Source organism: Schistocerca cancellata, chromosome 5, assembly GCF_023864275.1.
Source record: "Schistocerca cancellata isolate TAMUIC-IGC-003103 chromosome 5, iqSchCanc2.1, whole genome shotgun sequence".
In the NCBI taxonomy this organism is placed as follows: Eukaryota; Metazoa; Arthropoda; class Insecta; order Orthoptera; family Acrididae; genus Schistocerca; species Schistocerca cancellata.
Genome location: NC_064630.1, coordinates 378,781,463 through 378,802,400, shown reverse-complemented (window position 1 = coordinate 378,802,400; position 20,938 = coordinate 378,781,463).

Genomic DNA, 20,938 nt, shown 5'->3' with positions numbered 1-20,938 from the left:
AGTTGCTCGGCCACCATTGACCAGACGTTTTCAATTGGTGAGAGATCTGGAGAATGTACTGGCCAGGGCAGCAGTCGAACATTTTCTGTATCCAGAAAGGCCCGTGCAGGACCTGCAACATGCGGTCGTGCATTATCCCGCTGAAATGTAGGGTTTCGCAGGGGTGGAATGAAGGGTAGAGCCACGGATAGTAACACATCTGAAATGTAACGTCCACTGTTCAAAGTGCCGTCAATGCGAACAAGAGGTGACCGAGACGTGTAACCAATGGCAGCCCATACCATCACGCCGGGTGATACGCCAGTATGGCGATGACGAATACACGCTCCCAATGTGCGTTCACCGCGATGTCGCCAAACACGGATGCGACCATCATGAAGCTGTAAACAGAACCTGGATTCATCCGAAAAGATGACGTTTTGCCATTAGTGCAGCCAGGTTCGTCATTGAGTTCACCATCGCAGGCGCTCTTGTCTGTGATGCAGCGTCAAGGGTAACTACAGCCATGGTCTCCGAGCTGATAGTCCATGCTGCTGCAAACGTCGTCGAACTGTTCGTGCAGATGGTTGTTGTCTAGTCCCCATCTGTTGACTTAGGGATCGAGACGTGGCTGCACGATCCGTTACAGCCATGCGGATAAGATGCCTGTCATCTCGACTGCTAGCGATACGAGGCCGTTGGGATCCAGCACGGCGTTCCGTATTACCCTCCTGAACCGACCGATTCCATATTCTGCTAACAGTCATTGGATCTCGACCAATGCGAGCAGCAATGTTGCGATACGATAAACTGCAATCGCGATAGGCTACAATCCGATCTTTATCAAAGTCGGAAACGTGATGGTACGCATTTCTCCTCCTTACACGAGGCATCAAAATGGTTCAAATGGCTCTGAGCACTATGGGACTTAACATCTGTGGTCATCAGTCTCCTAGAACTTAGAACTACTCAAACCTAACTAACCTAAGGACATCACACACATCCATGCCCGAGGCAGGATTCGAACCTGCGACCGTAGTGGTCACGCGGTTCCAGACTGAAGCGCCCAGAACCGCACGGCCGCACCGGCCGGCCACGAGGCATGACAACAACGTTTCACCAGGCAACGCCGGTCTACTACTGTTTGTGTATGAGAAATCGGTTGGAAACGTTCCTCATGCCAGCACGTTGTAGGTGTCGCCACCGGCGCCAACCTCGTGTGAATGCTCTGAAAAGCTAATCATTTGCATATCACAGCATCTTCTTCCTGTCGGTTAAATTTCACGTCTGGAGCACGTCATCTTTGTGGTGTAGCAATTTTAATGGCCAGTAGTGTAGCACAAAGAAGGGTGGTTTCATAAGTCTGATAAAAAAGCAAGAAAAAACGTTTGTTTCGTAAACAACTCACTTTACTTCTTGACAGAGTCTCCTTTGAGGGAGAAGCACTTGGTCTGGTGATTCCCCAGCTTTCGGAAAAATAGGTTCTTTCAAACTCTGCAAAATTCTCATCGACTGGTACAATCACTTCCTCATTTGATGAAAATTACTTCCCAGCAAGCCAAAGTTTCAAGTTAGGGAACAGTAGGAAGTAACCTGGGGCTAACTCTGCTGAACAGAGTGGATGAGGAAGCAATTCAAAGCAGAATTCATGCAACTGCGCCATTGTTATCGTTCATGTGTGGGATGGTGCATTATCCTGCTGGAAGAGCACTTAGTTTCAAATGGTCCGACAATGAAGCACAATAGAGTCCAGTTGTGACTCTGCCTGTTTTCAATTAATCTATGAGGATTACTCCTCGGGAATCCCAGAAATCAGTGGCCATCACCTTACTACCTGACAAAATGGTCCTTGTCTTCTTCGGTACACTTTCACCTGCCTTTGCCCATGTGTAGACTGCCGTTTTGACGCTGGTGTATAATAACGGATCGACGATTCATCAACTGTCACAAATCGGTGCAAAAAGTCTTGCAGATTGCGATTAATCATGGCTAGATATTGTGTTGAAATGTTGGATGCGGTTTGGTCGACTGTGAGCAATCGCGCCGATATTATGCGCTCGCTCAGTTGAGATGCCTAAAGTCTCAGCAGTGTCACGAGTCTTTATTTTGAGTTCTTGCATTGCCACATTACAGATTTTGTCAATGGATTCCTTTGTGGTGACCTCAATAGATCGGCCGGAGCGCGCTTCGTTTACGGTGCTTGTGCGACCGCGTTTTAATTCATTAACCCAGCAGTAAATTGTCTTCAATGATGGTGTAGAGTCCGTGTCAACTCCATCCAATTCAGTTTTGATGTGTGCGCCAGTCCATCCCTTCAAATGAAAATATTAAGTAATAACAAGAAACTCTGTTTTCTGCATTTTCAGTCGCAGTCGACGCACTGACCAATTCACACGGCTGTGAACAATAAACTGGAAGCTGAACATTGTTGAAATTTTTTATTCGATTCTTGGAATAATCATGGTTACCAACCATGAAGGCGCAACAAAAATTCTGCGTTCTTTCATGAAAATTTACCAGATTTAACACACAACCCTGGTGCAATACATCTTTCCTTAATTAAGTGACCTAAATCCACCCGATGGAAATATAATACTCTAAAGGGCGTATAATATGATAAATATTCCAGATACTGCAATTCCTATTTTCAACTGACGTGCCAAACAACAGGACAAGAGTAGGTGTAGGAAATATCAGTATGACAGCTGTAAATTGTCGTATTGTGTGGGGAAAGAACCAGACTCCAAGTGCTCATAGGAAGCACTGAATCAAAAATAGTTATAGGTACTAAAAGCCGAAGAAAAGTTCAGTTTTTAGGAAGGGTCTAAAGCCGTTCTGAAAGATAGATTAAATTCAGCTGGTGGTGGCGTGTTTGTACTGAAATTGAAGTAGATAGTAGCAGCGAATTAGTAAAAGGGAAGAAGTTATACCCGAAAAGCGGAATAAGTTAATAATTGGTTCCTTTCACAGGTCTCACGATTCAAATGATATAGCTGCTGAAACATTTTTGGAAAACTCGTTTCATTTGGAATAGGTGCTCGACTCACACAGTTATAACTGGTGGTGACTTCAATCTACCCTTCATATGTTGGCGAAATTACATGGTTTAAGTCGGTGGTAGATGTAAAACATCGACCAAAATGGTACTAAATACTTTCTCCGAAAATGATTTTGAGCAGTAACTTCAGAAAAGCATATGAAGTGTAAATGGTTGCGATAACATGCTAGACCTCTCAGTGAGAAAAGGCCCTGTGCAAAGAGCGTTACGACGGATCCAGGTACTAATGTTCATAAGGTCCTTGTAGCGATTCTGTGTACAGTAATGTCCAAACTCATCAAAAATAAAAGAAAATATATCTACGTATGTAAAAAAGCAGATTAAAAATTAGATTGCAGCCTTTCCAAGAGAGACATCCTTTTCATGCTATGTAAGGCATCAAAAGTAAATTTTATACAAAATAAAATAATAAAAGACAAAACGGATTCCACGTTGTATACTAAGCAGAATGGGACGGTGTTGCAAAAACAAAACCATTCCCGATTGTAAGGAAAGCAATATTGCAGTTACGAACAATTTCAATCGGAACCATCACATATAAAATGTGGTGAGGGCGTACCAAAGACGGCTACTTACTCGCAGAACAGTTAGAATATGCAGCAAACCTACCAAAGTGTCTGCCTACACGGTCCTTGTCCATCCTCTTCTGGAATATTGCTGCATGCTGTGGGATCCTTACGAAATAGGATTGACCAAGGACACTAAAAAGTTTAAGGAAGGGCAGCTCACTTTGTATTATCTCGAAACCGGGAGAGAGTGTCACGTATATGATGAACGAGTTGGGGTGTCACTCATTAAAACAAAAACATTTTTCGTTCTGGCAAGATCTTTTCATACAACAAATTTCTCCTCCAAATGCTAAAACATTTTGTTGACTCCCACTCACAGCGAGATGGCCATGGTAATAAAACAAGAGAAATCAGAGCTCACACGGAAATATTTAGGTGTTTATTCACTCCACTTCCTACTCGAGAGTGGAGCGATCGAGAAATAGTCTGGAAGTTGTTTTGATGAAAGATCTGCCAAACGCTTTGACTTGCAGAGTAGTCGTATACAGCGTGTCTCTACTAAGAGTCTTCAGGCGCGTTTTCTGTAGTGTGCGGGGCCTTTATGGTGAAGTGTAGTCGGAGTCAGCCTACATCTACATTTACATCTACATTTATACTCCGCAAGCCACCCAACGGTGTGTGGCGGAGGGCACTTTACGTGCAACTGTCATTACCGTTCCAGTCGCGTATGGTTCGCGGGAAGAACGACTGCCGGAAAGCCTCCGTGCACGCTCGAATCTCTCTAATTTTACATTCGTGATCTCCTCGGGAGGTATAAGTAGGGGGAAGCAATATATTCGATACCTCATCCAGAAACGCACCCTCTCGAAACCTGGCGAGCAAGCTACACCGCGATGCAGAGCGCCTCTCTTGCAGCAATCTGCCACTTGAGTTTGTTAAACATCTCCGTAACGCTATCACGGTTACCAAATAACCCTGTGACGAAACGTGCCGCTCTTCTTTGGATCTTCTCTATCTCCTCCGTCAACCCTATCTGGTACGGATCCCACACTGATGAGCAATACTCAAGTATAGGTCGAACGAGTGTTTTGTAAGCCACCTCCTTTGTTGATGGACTACATTTTCTAAGGACTCTCCCAATGAATGTCAACCTGGCACCCGCCTTACCAACAATTAATTTTATATGATCATTCCACTTCAAATCGTTCTGTACGCATACTCCCAGATATTTTACAGAAGTAACTGCTACCAGTGTTTGTTCTGCTAACATATAATCATACAATAAAGGATCCTTCTTTCTATGTATTCGCAATACATTACATTTGTCTAAGTTAAGGGTCAGTTGCCACTCCCTGCACCAAGTGCCTATCCGCTGCAGATCTTCCTGCATTTCGCTGCAATTTTCCAATGCTGCAACTTCTCTGTATACTACAGCATTATCCGCGAAAAGCCGCATGGAACTTCCGACACTATCTACTAGGTCATTTATATATATTGTGAAAAGCAATGGTCCCATAACACTCCCCTGTGGCACGCCAGAGGTTAGTTTAACGTCTGTAGACGTCTCTCCATTGATAACAACATGTTGTGTTCTGTTTGCTAAAAACTCTTCAATCCAGCCACACAGCTGGTCTGATATTGCGTAGGCTCTTACTTTGTTTATCAGGCGACAGTGCGGAACTGTATCGAACGCCTTACGGAAGTCAAGAAAAATAGCATCTACCTGGGAGCCTGTATCTAATATTTTCTGGGTCTCATGAAGAAATAAAGCGAGTTGGGTCTCACACGATCGCTGTTTCCGGAATCCATGTTGATTCCTACAGAGTAGATTCTGGGTTTCAAAAAACGACATGATACTCGAGCAAAAAACATGTTCTAAAATTCTACAACAGATCGACGTCAGAGATATAGGTCTATAGTTTTGCGCATCTGCTCGACGACTCCTTCTTGAAGACTGGGACTACCTGTGCTCTTTTGCAATCATTTGGAACGTTCCGTTCGTCTAGAGACTTGCGGTACACGGCTGTTAGAAGGGGGTCAAGTTCTTTCGCGTACTGTGTGTAGAATCGAATTGGTATCCCGTCAGGTCCAGTGGACTTTCCTCTGTTGAGTGATTCCAGTTGCTTTTCTATTCCTTGGACACTTATTTCGATGTCAGCCATTTTTACGTTGGTGCGAGGATTTAGAGAAGGAACTGCAGTGCGGTCTTTCTCTGTGGAACAGCTTTGGAAAAAAGTGTTTAGTATTTCAGCTTTACGCTTGTCATCCTCTGTTTCAATGCCTTCATCATCCCGGAGTGTCTGGACATGCTGTTTCGAGCCACTTACTGATTTAACGTAAGACCAGAACTTCCTAGGATTTTCTGTCAAGTCGGTACATAGAATTTTATTTTCGAATTCACTGAACGCTTCACGCATAGCCCTCCTTACGCTAACTTTGACATCGTTTACTTCTGTTTGTCTGAGAGGTTTTGGCTGCGTTTAAACTTGCCTGTGACCCACTAAAAACGAAATGATTTTTAAATCGAAATTTTACGTGCCCTTTCGGCACAGAGCTCCCAAATTAGTCTAGGGCGATATTCATTTTATCGACATGTATTATCAGGAACAGTAAATCACTGGGTGGACAAATTCAAACCAGTTCTCCACCAGAGACAGCACCGCCCTGGCCCGCGCTAACTGCTACCGCCATGCAGAAGCGGTGCTCAGTTGCTACTGGAGTACAACGTTATTCTTCGTGTTTTACTGTCCCTGATAATACATAAAGATAAATTAAATATTGTATTAGACTAATTTTGAGGCGCGCTGTTGAACGCGAATGTAAAATTCCGATCTCAAAATAATTTCGTTTGTAATAAGAAGCAAACCGGTGATTTCTGTCGAAGCTGGGCGTCGCACGAGACAGGTAAAGAGCGGTATTTGTTTGGGCTGACTCCAGCTACACTTCGCAAAAACGAAAATGCAAATATCTCCTGAAACATCACAGAAAAAAACGGCTCGGAGCACTACGGGACTTAACATCTGTGGTCATCAGTCCCCTAGAACTTAGAACTACTTAAACCTAACTAACCTAAGGATATCACACACATCCATGCCCGAGGCAGGATTCGAGCCTGCGACCGTAGCAGTCCCGCGGTTCCGGACTGAGCGCCTAGAACCGCTAGACCACCGCGGCCGGCGTAAACATCACAGAAAAAGCGATTGACGACCCATGGGAAAGACACCCGGTACTGGGTGGGCAAAATACAAGGGGCCCGGAAAATTTATCATTCAATTGAACCCAACATACGAGGGTAATCCCAAAAGTAAGGTCTCCTATTTTTTATAAGTACAGAACTCTGTTTGTGTGACAGTTGGTTACGTTATTATGAAGAGTGCTTCACGCGCTGTGTGTAAACATGCGCACGCCGCGCTGAGGCGCTCAGTCTTGGCTTGGCAGCCGTTGAGAATGGTGCTCCCGTAGGATGTTACCACGAAGTACGAATTGCGGGCATTTATTCGGATTTTGAACGCAAAGGGCACTGCACCGATTGAAATCCATCGCCAATTGACGGAAGTGTATCGAGAGTCGTGCATGGATGTCAAAAATGTTCGTAAGCAGTGTAGAGAGTTTGCAGCTGGTCGGACCGAAATTCACGACGAACAGAGGAGCGGGAGACTGTCAATTTCTGAGGAGACAGTATTGAAGGTTGAGCAAAGCATGCGTGAAGAGCGCTGGATCACCCTGGATGATCTCGGCACGTTGGTTCCTGAGGTTTCCCGAAGCACCGCTCACAGAATTTTAACGGAAACATTGAACTACCGGAAGGTGTGCGCAAGATGGGTGCCACGCATGCTGATTGAGGACCACATGCGGCAACGAGTTGATGCTTCCCGCGCATTTCTTCACTGCCTTGCAGCCGAACAGGACAACTTTCTGGACTCAATTGTCACGGGTGAAGAAACCTGGGCATACCACTTTACACCTGAGACCAAACAACAATCACGCCAGTGGCGGTATCCTTCTTCGCCAAAGCCGCGGAAATTCAAAGAAACACAATCTGCCGGTAAAATCATGACAACCGTTTTTTGGGATCGGAAAGGGGTATTGTTGGTCAACTTTATGCCCACTGGGACCACAATTAACGCTGACAGGTACTGTGAGACTCTGAAAAAACTCAAACGGGCAATTCAGAACCGGAGAAGAGGAAAGTTGAGCAAGGGCGTACACATTCTCCATGACAACGCCCGCCCACAGATCGCTCGGCAAACCGTTGCACTCCTGCAACAGTTTCAGTGGAACATAATCACTCACCCAGCCTATAGTCCTGCCGCGTGGGATTAGCCGAGCGGTCTGAGACGCTGCAGTCATGGACTGTGCGGCTGGTCCCGGCGGAGGTTCGAGTCCTCCCTCGGGCAGGGGTGCGTGCGTTTGTCCTTAGGATACTGTGTAAGCTTAGGGACTGATGACCTTAGCAGTTAAGTCCCATAAGATTTCACACAAATTTGAACATTTGAACCCCCATAGTCCTGAATTGGCGCCCAATGACTATCACCTGATCCCTAGGTTAAACGAACATTTGGCCAGAAAGCGATTCAGCTTCGACGACGAGGTCAAAGAAGAGGTTCATAACTTTCTGAACAGCATGGTGGCGAACTGGTATGACATGGGCATACAAAAGCTGCCACAGTGTCTACAAAAATGCATCGAGAGAAATGCTGATTATGTCGAAAAATAGCTAAATGTTCAAGCTGTAAACTGATGGAAGCCACTGTAGAAATAAACAGGTCTATGTACTTAGAAAAAAAAATAGGAGACCTTACTTTTGGGATTAGCCTCGCACATTATTCCCACCGGGGCCTGATATTGTAAACTGGTTTGCGTATCTTATGGTGCATCAAATACACTGCCGGTTCAAAAATGGTTCAAATGGCTCTGAGCGCTATGGGACTTAACTTCTGAGGTCATCAGTCCCCTAGAACTTAGAACTAGTTAAACCTAACTAAACTAAGGACATCACACACATCCATGCCGGAGGCAGGATTCGAACCTGCGACCGTAGCGGTCGCGCGGTTTCAGACTGTAGCGCCTAGAACCGCTCGGCCATTCCGGCCGGCTACACTGCCGGAAGAAAAATTATTACACCTGGAAAGACGACGTCGATTTTGACCAGAAGACGGCATACGCCGCGTGGGGGTAGTAGAGGTACTGATGGTTTCGATGTCGTGCGCCAACAGATGGCGTGGCGGCTTAGCTTCCAGAGCTCCATCTGTGTCTACCCTTTAATATGGAATGCTCACAGCCAGAAGGCTCTGAGTAGTGCAAAAGTGAGAATCACGCAGGCAAACACGCCACGGAGACGCATTCGTGCTTTTTCAGCCAACTAAGCCCGTTTGAAAGCGGTCAATATGTGGCCTTCCGAGTAGGGCGATGGTCCTTTCGGAGAAATGCCACACAAGTGGAACGTGCTGCGTCAGTTGTATAACGATGCTGATATCACTGGTCACGTGAACGTTTTTAAACCCGTAGAGGAGATTCTGGACGAGCGGATAGCACAGATGCACGCCGGGATCGTCGTATTGTAAGGGCAACAGTGGCAGATCGTACAGCTACTACAGCACAGATAAGAGGGATTATGAGCCCAGACGTGTCAACATGCAATGTTACCAACCGTTTATTAGCAAAGAGATTATGGGCATGCACACCTCTAGTCCGTCTTTCACTTCCACCGGCGTGCACGCTTCGAGTGGTGGCCTCAGAGGACCACTTGGAAGATGGAACGGCGCGCCGTGGTGTTCGGAAATGAAAGCAGATTCTGTCTGGATGCAACTGATGGTCGTTTGTGGGAACGACATAGACTACTGTCTCATACACTGCATTCGTGCAAGTCGCACTAGCCTCATCCCAGACCTTATGGCCTGAGATGCGGTATGCAACAAATCTCGTTCACCTTTTGTGGTTCTGGAGGGGACTAGCGCTCGGTACGTGTAGAATGTTGTTAGGCTTATTCTTTTGCGTTCTTGCAACAGGAAGGGGATGCGTTGTTCCAACAGGATAATGCTCACCTACACGGTGCCCATGAAACTCGTGCTCTGAAAGACGTACAGCAACTTCCCTGGCCAGCACGATCTCCGCACTTGTCTCCAACCGAGCACGTTTGGGACATGATGGGGGCGAGAAGTGACTCGTGCGACTTGTCAACCAACAACTCTTACAGAACTGCGCGAACAGATAGGGCAGGCGTGGCATAACGTATCCCAGACAGTGTTTTCCATCTGTACGATCGACTGGATGCCAGAGTCAGCGCCTGCATTGCCGCCCGTTGAGGCTACACCACGTACTAGTATGGGTGTTCCACTATGGGTCGATATCTGGTACCTCAGAACCGCTTGTGCTATTTATCTGTAAATGTGATCACTTCATGCACTTCATATGCACTGTTGCATCAATGAATCTTGAGTGAAGTGGAAACCTCTAAAAGTGTGTACTAACTTTTTTTCCCGGCAGTGTTCTACTTGGGACAGTTATTTTGTCCACCCTGCGGTTATAGATGTCAATGTGGATGCAGTTGTGGCAGTGACAAAATATGCATGTTCAAAATGTGGGTGAAATCTTATGGGACTTAACTGCTAAGGTCATCAGTTCCTAAGCTTAGACACTACTTAACCTAAATTATCCTAAGGACAAACACACACATCCATGCCCGAGGGAGGACTCGAACCTCTGCCGGGACAAGCCGCACAGTCCCTAACTGCAGCGCCTTAGACCAATCGGCTAATCCCGCGAGGCCAAAATATGCATCTCATGTAGGACATAAGGGAAATCTTATGAATAGTCCCTAATTAAATTTGGTTGTAGGCGCTTGCTTTCCGTGATACGTGGCGCTCACGAGAGCCGATGTCTACCGCCTGCCGCCAGGCTGCGCATAGCTGCCTAGTGCCAACACCCTCCCCCCCCCCTCCTCACCACCCCCACTCCCTTCTCCACATACCACATACACATGCATCGTAAGAGGCAGGCTCGCTATTTGTGTTCCGTGTTTACGCACGCGCGTGCAAACAAACGAGACGAGCTGCGAACCGACGACTCGATCCTCTACGCCCACCCCGTCGGTTTCTACACAGAGCCCGCTCTGTTTACACACTGGTTTCCGGCCTCCGCAGGTGACTGCCACCTGGCTCCTCACCTTGAGGAATGCCGCCCGCGGCTAACTCACACCAGTCTAGTAGATATCGCTGGAGCAAAAAGGGGTGCCAGGCGAGTGGGAAAAAACAAGCGCAGCTCATTGCCATTTTTTTTTTCAAAAAGCGTCACTTGACAGTTGCTTTGTATCGCAGATGTCAATACGTTGTACAATTAAGGAAGAGATTTATTTTTCACGCATTATGACCTTTATGGAGAACGAGGAGCTACTCCGTAGGATTTAAAATGGATACCGTAAAGAGGCATCTTGCGAAACTTTGTTCGCCTTGTTCGTCCATGAGATCCAGAGCACTGTAAACAACGGCACTGAGGTTGTGCTGTGTTCCTTGACAGCTGGGAGGCATTCGATATAATGTCGCTCTCTCGTTTAGTGAACGAAATATGAGCTTGCCGACTGTCGAACCGGTTTTGTGACTGGATTCAGGAGTTCCTTGCAGACAGAAGCTGCGCATGCCGATGCACCGTGCGTTTCGACAGCTTGGGAGGTGAGAAAGGAAGGCGCACATTCCAGCTTACCCAAAGAGAATGTCTAGAGGCGTTACTGTTTTCTCTCTCTCTCTCTCTCTCTCTCTCTCTCTCTCTCTCTCTCTCTCACACACACACACACACACACACACACACAAATTGGTGAGCCAAAACATGATGACTAATGGCACTGCAAGATCCAATGCAGCCTGTTGCAAAACTATACGAGGCGGTCAGAAACAGGCTGACAAGCTTGTAAGGGTGTTGCAGTGTAGGTTGCCCTGAGAAATAATCGTTAAGAAAAAAATTCGATACGTTCGCCATTTCCGAGCTATTTGGCGTTGAAGTCAGACGATCAGGTCGTTGCGGGCGGAAATTCGGGCACTTGCAGGCGCTAACATGCAATAATGCACAGACATTTGTGGGTTACCGAGTTACCACTTCCCTAAATGCTCATTACCTGTTAAAATGTGCCTTTTTCGGAAGTGATAAATCTAAGCTAGGTGAGCAAAAGCTACATTTGTTCCGTTTGTAGAAACCAATAGAAGAATAGTGACACACACCCTGCCAGGTTGCTTGAATTTGCGCGACGATCTGATTGGCTAATCCAGTGCTAAATAACTCTGAAACGATGAAATATATCGATTTTTCCTTAACAGTTATTTCTCAGCACAACAATCCCCTGCAGTACCCTTATAAGCTTTTAAGACTGTTTCTGGCAGCCCTGAATAACCGGATACGGAATCATTCCAGCGACTATACGTGTCGCAGGTGGGGAATTCCACTGAAATAAACAGCTTTGCGAAGGGAACATTGTTATGGCCCGGCACCTGGGAACGAGCAAGTAGGAAATAGCGAAACTGGTCACCCTTTCACATGCTACCCTCTTCAGGATCTATGGAGTCTGTGACGAACGGTGAAACTACGAATAGGCGACAGAGCGTTGAATGTCCGTGTCTCACCACGGAAAGTGGATGTAGGAGGCTTGCCGCTCTGTAAAAGAGGTAGGCGAAGATCAGTACATAGCACAATGGCGGTGCACTCTCAAGGGTTTCAGAGAACACCGTTCGGTGCAAATTGTTGACCATGGGGCTCCGCAACGGACGACCCCTACGTGTTCACACGTTTATCCAATAACATTGTCATACCGGTACCAGGTCGACAGTTGTGTTCGGGTATGTCGTCATCCTGGTGAAAGACTTCTCGGAACATGCACCTTGCTATAGATGCAGGACGGCTGGGGCCGTGTTATGTTTTGTGGGACATTTACCTGAGCTTGCATGGGTCCTGTGGCAGTGACCGACGCTACCACGACCCCTGTGGACTACGTGAACATTATTGCGGTCCTTCAAGCTTGTCTTCCCCCACTGCGATGGCATCTTCCAGCAGGATAACTGTCCATATCACAATTCCAGGATTGTGCAAAGTTGGTTCGAGGACCATGAAAGTGGTCTCACATTAGCATCTTTGCCTTCAGGTTCGCCTGATCTGAACCTAACAGAACATATCTGGGACGATTTTGAGTGCCACATACTTCCCGAAACCTTCCAAGAATTGGTCAGATCCACGGCATGCAGAATCATTGTTGCATTGAGTTCCAAAGGTGGATCAACACGCTATTAAACATGTGGTTATTACGTAATATACAGGCTGTTAGGGATAGAAGTGCAGATATTTCTACTGGTGACTGAGGGTGGTCTGCTGAACAAATCGGTATGTATTTCAGTGATATACTATAATTACAGCTGTTAGGAGAGGTATGTTTTTAGGTTGGTAGCAACCAACCTCCAAGAACATGTGGCAATAGCAAGCCATTAATACTTATCCTCCCCTGGGCAGCACGTCTGGCATTGAAGTGTGAATGCATGGACGTAACACAGTTGGTCTATACAAAGGGATGTAGTCCACTTAATGACGTAGTTGTAACTGTTCAGAAAACACCAGGTCGTAAAGTTTATGGTGTGTTTGTGAGAAGACTGGTCGACGAAGGGGAAGAAACAATCAACACACCGACGTGAGTACTTATTAAAGCTCCATACATAAAATGACTGCACTTATACTCGTTGCATTTATATGTGACATGCCGCCGAAGAATGCTGAAGATTAGAGGGGTAGATTGAATAACTAATGAGGAGGTATCGAAACAGACTGGAGAATAAAGAAAATAATTGTACTTCTGGACTAAAACAGTAATTTGGTAACTTAGGGAAGTATGTGGTGTAAAAATCGTAGAGGGGGGATAAAGTCTAACGACAGTAAATAGGTTTACGTACGTGTAGGTTGCAGTTCTTATCCAGACACAAAGAGGCTTCCACAGGATAAATGTCGTTGAGAGATGCATCAAACCAGTTTTCAGACTGAAGACCACAACAAATTTACATACTTATATCAATATGGTGTCTGTTCTGTCGGACATGTTCGACAGAACAGACACCATATCCATATAAGTATATAGTTCTGGCCATACCGGCCATGACCTTCTTCTTCTGTGCGGATACACACATATTCCCCGAACTCTTACTCGACTTGGTAAGAATGTCTTCCACGAGTAATGAGTGTGTTGGGTAGGGACACTACGAATGTAGTGTGTGGACATATGAGGTGAGAATGTGGGTCTCGCGGGAGGCGTGCGCAAGATAGTGTTCTGTGCCCTCTGTGGCTCAGATGGATACAGCGTCTGCCACGTAAGCAGGAGATCCCAGGTTCGAGTCCCGGTTGGGGCACACATTTTCACCTATCCCCGTCGATATATATCAAGGCCCGTCAGCAACTGAAGGTATTAATATAATTCTAACAACAAAATTAAATGATGTAGTGGATAATTTCGGAAACTCCATGAGCAATGAGACATAGATATAGACTTTGAATGCCAAACTATTGAAAAACAACAAAGTTGTACAGTACATAATGGAGAAATGCGCGTGTTGTTTCCACAGGGAGAAGGAAAAAAAACCAAACGAATAAATAAGGAAACAGACAGTACCGATAGACGTAATTACGAGTGTAATGAAAACGAAATGGAGGTTGGCGTGACGCGAACCAAGTGAATGGATGATACATAGACGAAAGAAGTTCTTTACTGATTTCTGTGCGACGAGAAAACAACAAAAGAGCGACCACCTGAACGTGGGTAGATGACGTTGGAAAATACGGTGCAGCAGCAGCAGCCGCCTGGATGTGTATTTCTGGAAACCGTTAGGTATGGAAAAGTCTAGAGATAGTCTTTAATCAGCAGTCGATGTAAAATGGTTGACAGTGACCATGATGATGATGTGCATAGAAACAAAAACAAATAGCACAGGAAGTGGAAATAGATTCAATAAACATGAGGCAAGGGTGGTTCTCTCTATTTGAAAAGAAATTCGACGCCTTATCAGCTTGAATAATCGAAAACAAAGCGTGAAGTCTTTTGAATTTTTTTGAGTTCCCGATTATTTTTTGCTCTGGTTGAATTAAAGCATCGTAATTAGATAAGCTGCAAGTAAAATTTCTGTAACTTTTCTGGTTTTCTGAATCTGGGATTCTTCCGTCCCACGCCACTACTGACGTATAGTTAAGACTTGGCACGTAGGCACATGCTGTATAAGCAAGCTTCCCGCTCTGCGAGCAACTCGCCAAGTAGTGCGTCTACAGACAACTGCTGGACAATCACCAACTGCCGCAATGTGGAGCCGGCCTCATATCATCATATAATTCTCTTTTGCTGGAGAGATAGAAAACCAATCAAGAGAGGACAGTTAACAATGCTGGTCCATAAGCCAGAGAACTTTATCGTAGTACACTCCTGGAAATTGAAATAAGAACACCGTGAATTCATTGTCCCAGGAAGGGGAAACTTTATTGACACATTCCTGGGGTCAGATACATCACATGATCACACTGACAGAACCACAGGCACATAGACACAGGCAACAGAGCATGCACAATGTCGGCACTAGTACAGTGTATATCCACCTTTCGCAGCAATGCAGGCTGCTATTCTCCCATGGAGACGATCGTAGAGATGCTGGATGTAGTCCTGTGGAACGGCTTGCCATGCCATTTCCACCTGGCGCCTCAGTTGGACCAGCGTTCGTGCTGGACGTGCAGACCGCGTGAGACGACGCTTCATCCAGTCCCAAACATGCTCAATGGGGGACAGATCCGGAGATCTTGCTGGCCAGGGTAGTTGACTTACACCTTCTAGAGCACGTTGGGTGGCACGGGATACATGCGGACGTGCATTGTCCTGTTGGAACAGCAAGTTCCCTTGCCGGTCTAGGAATGGTAGAACGATGGGTTCGATGACGGTTTGGATGTACCGTGCACTATTCAGTGTCCCCAATCGACGATCACCAGTGGTGTACGGCCAGTGTAGGAGATCGCTCCCCACACCATGATGCCGGGTGTTGGCCCTGTGTGCCTCGGTCGTATGCAGTCCTGATTGTGGCGCTCACCTGCACGGCGCCAAACACGCATACGACCATCATTGGCACCAAGGCAGAAGCGACTCTCATCGCTGAAGACGACACGTCTCCATTCGTCCCTCCATTCACGCCTGTCGCGACACCACTGGAGGCGGGCTGCACGATGTTGGGGCGTGAGCGGAAGACGGCCTAACGGTGTGCGGTACCGTAGCCCAGCTTCATGGAGACGGTTGCGAATGGTCCTCGCCGATACCCCAGGAGCAACAGTGTCCCTAATTTGCTGGGAAGTGGCGGTGCGGTCCCCTACGGCACTGTGTATGATCCTACGGTCTTGGCGTGCATCCGTGCGTCGCTGCGGTCCGGTCCCAGGCCGACGGGCACGTGCACCTTCCGCCGACCACTGGCGACAACATCGATGTACTGTGGAGACCTCACGCCCCACGTGTTGAGCAATTCGGCGGTACGTCCACCCGGCCTCCCGCATGCCCACTATACGCCCTCGCTCAAAGTCCGTCAACTGCTCATACGGTTCACGTCCACGCTGTCGCGGCATGCTACCAGTGTTAAAGACTGCGATGGAGCTTCGTATGCCACGGCAAACTGGCTGACACTGACGGCGGCGGTGCACAAATGCTGCGCAGCTAGCGCCATTCGACGGCCAACACCGCGGTTCCTGGTGTGTCCGCTGTGCCGTCCGTGTGATCATTGCTTGTACAGCCCTCTCGCAGTGTCCGGAGCAAGTATGGTGGGTCTGACACACCGGTGTCAATGTGTTTTTTTTCCATTTCCAGGAGTGTATTTGATGAATACTACACACTTAGTATTTGAAAGAAATTAAGCCCTGAAAATTATTTATATCCCAAATATACTAACAAGGAGACAGTACGAACTTCTCCTCACCGATATGATTCATACTGACGGGGTGTGTAGTGTACGACCACTACTTTAACATATGCAAAACGGAAGACACAACTTTGGGCCGTTTGTTGTAGGCTTCTATACTTTGTACAGAAGCTTATGTTCAGAGTCCGCAGCCGAGCGTGTAAGCTCTTACTTTTATAAACGCGAGGTCTCTGGATAGTATCTCGCTGTCGATACAGTTTCTCTATTCTCAAGTAATTCCAACAACAAATTTATTATGACGTAGCAAATTATCAGTATTCAGTAATTAATTATTATTTTGCTAGTCTTTATGCTGAAAAAGGAAAATGTTTATTCTTAGAGAGATTGGAAACAAAGTATGCACTTGAGCTTTCGATCAGATCAGTAAAGTCCTTTATGGCAATTATTATGTGTAACCTACGGTGCACTCCATGAATCAGGATGATAATGTTCGTAGAAACATGGGAGACAATAATTATTGCGACATACAGCACATGTAATGAATCCCGAATTTTTGCATTTGCATGGTTGTTTCAATGTGTCTGTTGCAAAACAAACTTGGTTTACATTCATAAACGGTTCTCGGTCGTCTCACAATTTAGCGGCGTACCGCGATTTCCGAAGCATATCATCTGATATCGGTGCAGATAACTCGCCAAATTAAAAAGTTCTTCGGGCAGTGAGATTCGATTCAGAGATCTGGCGCAATGACACTAAGCGGTTAGTCGCTTGGCCACGGCCTCCTTGCATGTTAATTATAATTGAGACAGGTAAAAGTATATAGGCACCACTAAAATTTTCAAACTCAGTTTTCTCGAAGACGGTTGAGAGTTGCGTCTTCCTGCTTACGTATGTAAGTCCTAGTTGTGCCCTACACACCCTGTCTATATGAGTGATATAGGTGAGGGGAATCTGGTACGGTTCTATAGCAAGTAAACCAATCATCACTCCGAATACTCTTTTGAACACAACAGTGCTTTGCTTGTCGTGGTCCTGTTGGAGGTGGTGGAGATACTTTACCGTTGCCTTCCTCCAACCTTTGAATGGTTCAAATGGCTCTGAGCACTATGGGACTTAACATCTTAGGTCATCAGTCCCCTAGAACTTAGAACTACTTAAACTTAACTAACCTAAGCACATCACACACATCCATGCCCGAGGCAGGATTCGAACCTGCGACCGTAACAGTCACACCGTTCCGGACTGAAGCGCCTAGAACCGCACGGCCACCGCGGCCGGCTCCAACCTTTGAGCTGACTTACCCAGTCAGTTATAGGGGGGGGGGGGGGGGCACACATTAACGTGGATTCCGAACCACGGTTCAACTCGCCATTTTTCACATTAACAGACATTGCCAGACGTGAAAGAAGTGGAAAGTGATAGATAAAAACTTTAGGATTGACCAGTGATCGAATCCGAGATTTTTGGTTTTCTGGTTGGCTCTTAACCATCGAGTTACAACGACAAAATCCCATTATTGTATGTGCAGTAAAAAGTTTCATGACAGTTCAGAAAGTTGAAAGTAAAATTAGCAGCACGAGTCCTTGATACGCAGGTGACCGCAGGAGGACAGCGCAAGGTCAGTCTTGCTTAATATGTTACACCTTCCCGTCTAACCAGGTTTGGCGCTTGTGGCGGTATTGCTTCACTTTCGCACATCCTGTTTGCGCAGAGCTGGATAGAGCAAGATATTCGCCGCAGGTATGAAAAAGGAGTGACATAAAAGCAACAGGAGGAACGCTTCGAAGGTCACTGAACTTAGATTCGTGGCAAGCTAGTCTTAGACCTCAACAAATCTTTCAGTGATTTTCTGTATATTCTATTTCGTCGGTTATCCTGAAACAGTGTGCGCACGTCTCATTTTTTATTAGTATTGTGCACTGTGCTCATAATGGCAGGATCATACGCCTACGGACAGATCGTCTTGGACAACAATTTCAGTAACTTACGTTGCATCGTCTATATGCAGTACAGTCCAGCAGCCAGATGAAGAGATTATCACACAGATTCGCCGCAATTTACCAGGACGTCGACCGATAATGTAGACGGCACCAGGTGCCTTCACATCATGCCCCACTCGTGTTTAATGGGAATTGGTCAGGCGATCGGGCTAGCCGAAGTAGCTGGTCGACATACATAATCTTGGAAGCTACACTGGTATTGCCCTGCACAAAGAAGGCATCTCCCTGAACGGGAACAGAATGATCTGAATAACCCACCGAGTATATCCTGCACTGTTCAGTGTTATCTCGTCAAACACCAGAGGTTCGTCTTTTATGTCGCTGCCTTAAACGCTTTGCTAGTCCTCCATCTACATCTATATTCTGCATTCTAGCGCTTCAGTCTGGAACCGCGCGACCGCTACGGTCGCAGGTTCGAATCCTGCCTCGGGGATGGATGTCTGTGATGTCCTTAGGTTAGTTAGGTTTAAGTAGTTCTAAGTTCTAGGGGACTGATGACCTCAGATGTTAAGTCGCATAGTGCTCAGAGCCATTTTTTATATTCTGCAAGCTATCCTAAGGCATGTGATGGAGCGTACTTCTGGCACCTTTTCCTCTTCCCCATTCATTGTTCCATACATGAAAGGTGTTGTGGATTGGCAAGACAGCCAACCCGCTATGACAGGAAGCCGAAAGGCACGCGTTTAAGCTCACGCAGGCTGGCGTGAGGTCTGGAACAGGACAAGGAATTGAGACTAGCAAAAATAGTACGTATCTGTTTGAATACTTAACTTTAATCCATAATTGGTGAACATCGCTCTTGACGGTACATGTTTACAGCATCAATAGTAACTGGTTATGGCGCCTTGCTAGGTCGTAGCAAATGACGTAGCTGAAGGCTATGCTAACTATCGTCTCGGCAAATGAGAGCGTAATTTGTCAGTGAACCATCGCTAGCAAAGTCGGTTGTACAACTGGGGCGAGTGCTAGGAAGTCTCTCTAGACCTGCCGTGTGGCGGCGCTCGGTCTGCAATCACTGATAGTGGCGACACGCGGGTCCGACGTATACTAACGGACCGCGGCCGATTTAAAGGCTACCACCTAGCAAGTGTGGTGTCTGGCGGTGACACCACAAAAGGTACGCGGAAAGAACGGCTGTCGACAAACCTCGGCAAGAGTCCTAATTTCTGATTTTCTCTTCGTAGCCATTTCGTGGGACGTATGTTGGCGGAAGAAATATGTTGCCCGACTCTCCTTAGAACATAAGCTCTCTAAATTTCAATAGTACGTATCTCCGTGAAGCACAACGCCTCTCTTGTAGCGTCTGCGACTGCCGTTTCTTGAGGAAGCCAGTAACGCTCTCGCATCGACTAAACGATCCCGCAACATAATGCGAATCTGTTTGCTGGATCTCCTTCATCTCTTCTAATAACTCATCTCTCAACAACACTCATGAATCGCTCGAACGAGAGTTTCGTTAGCCATTTCTTTCTTGGATGAATTACGAGGATTGCCCAGAAAGTAATGCACTGATTTTTTTCCCCTCTCAGCCGAAAACAATGCTACAAACATTGCGTAAGTGTTATTTGAAGTCTCCTGAGTGAGCGCGGCAAGTTCCTGTCACTTCCGACAGATAGCGTAGCTGCAGGACAGTATCAATATGGTGTCTGTAAGTGCTGTACATTGCAAGCGATGTGCTGTCAATGAATTTCTCACTGGAGAGAAAGAAACTGGGGGAATATTCACGAGCGCTTGTGCGAAGTCTACGGAGCATCTGCTGCCGACAGAAGTACATTTACTCGCTGGGTACGGAGGGTGAGGTCATCAGAAGGCTGTTCGGCGGAGCTCCACGATTTGCAGAGGTCGGGGAGACTATCCACACTGTCACACCTGACATGTTGCAGCGGACTGATGTTGTCATTCACGGCCTTCCACTTGTTTGGGCCATTAAATGGTGTCATTCGTGGAAGACATTTTGAGGACGATGAGGAGGTGATTTACACAGGGAAGCATTGGCTCCGCCACCAGAATTGGTACCGACAGGGCATACACACCCTTGTTTAGCGGTGGAGGAAGGCCATAGAACGGGATGGAGGTTACGTGGAAAAATAGGGTGTGTAGATAAAACAACATTCTTTCGAGTGTGTAATTTTCATTATGTTCAATAAAGAATTGTTGAAGAAAAAAAAAGTGCATTACTTTCTGGGCAACCCTTCTATTTTCCCTTAAGATTCTCTCAGTGAATCACTCTGGCAGCTGCTTTTCTTACAATTCGTTTTATGTGGACATTCCACTTTTGGGTCGCTTAGGACGATACCTTCTAGGTATTTTACGGGTTTACTGCTCCAGTGATTTACGAATCTCATCGCCTACTTACGTGCTATGCGTTACATTTATTTACGTCAAAGATCAACAGACAGTTCCCGCTGAAAAATACCATCGTCGGTTGGGAATTTATCAAGCATAAAGCGATGCAGGTGGGCCGTAATAATGTTCACGTAGTCAAATGGATCGAAT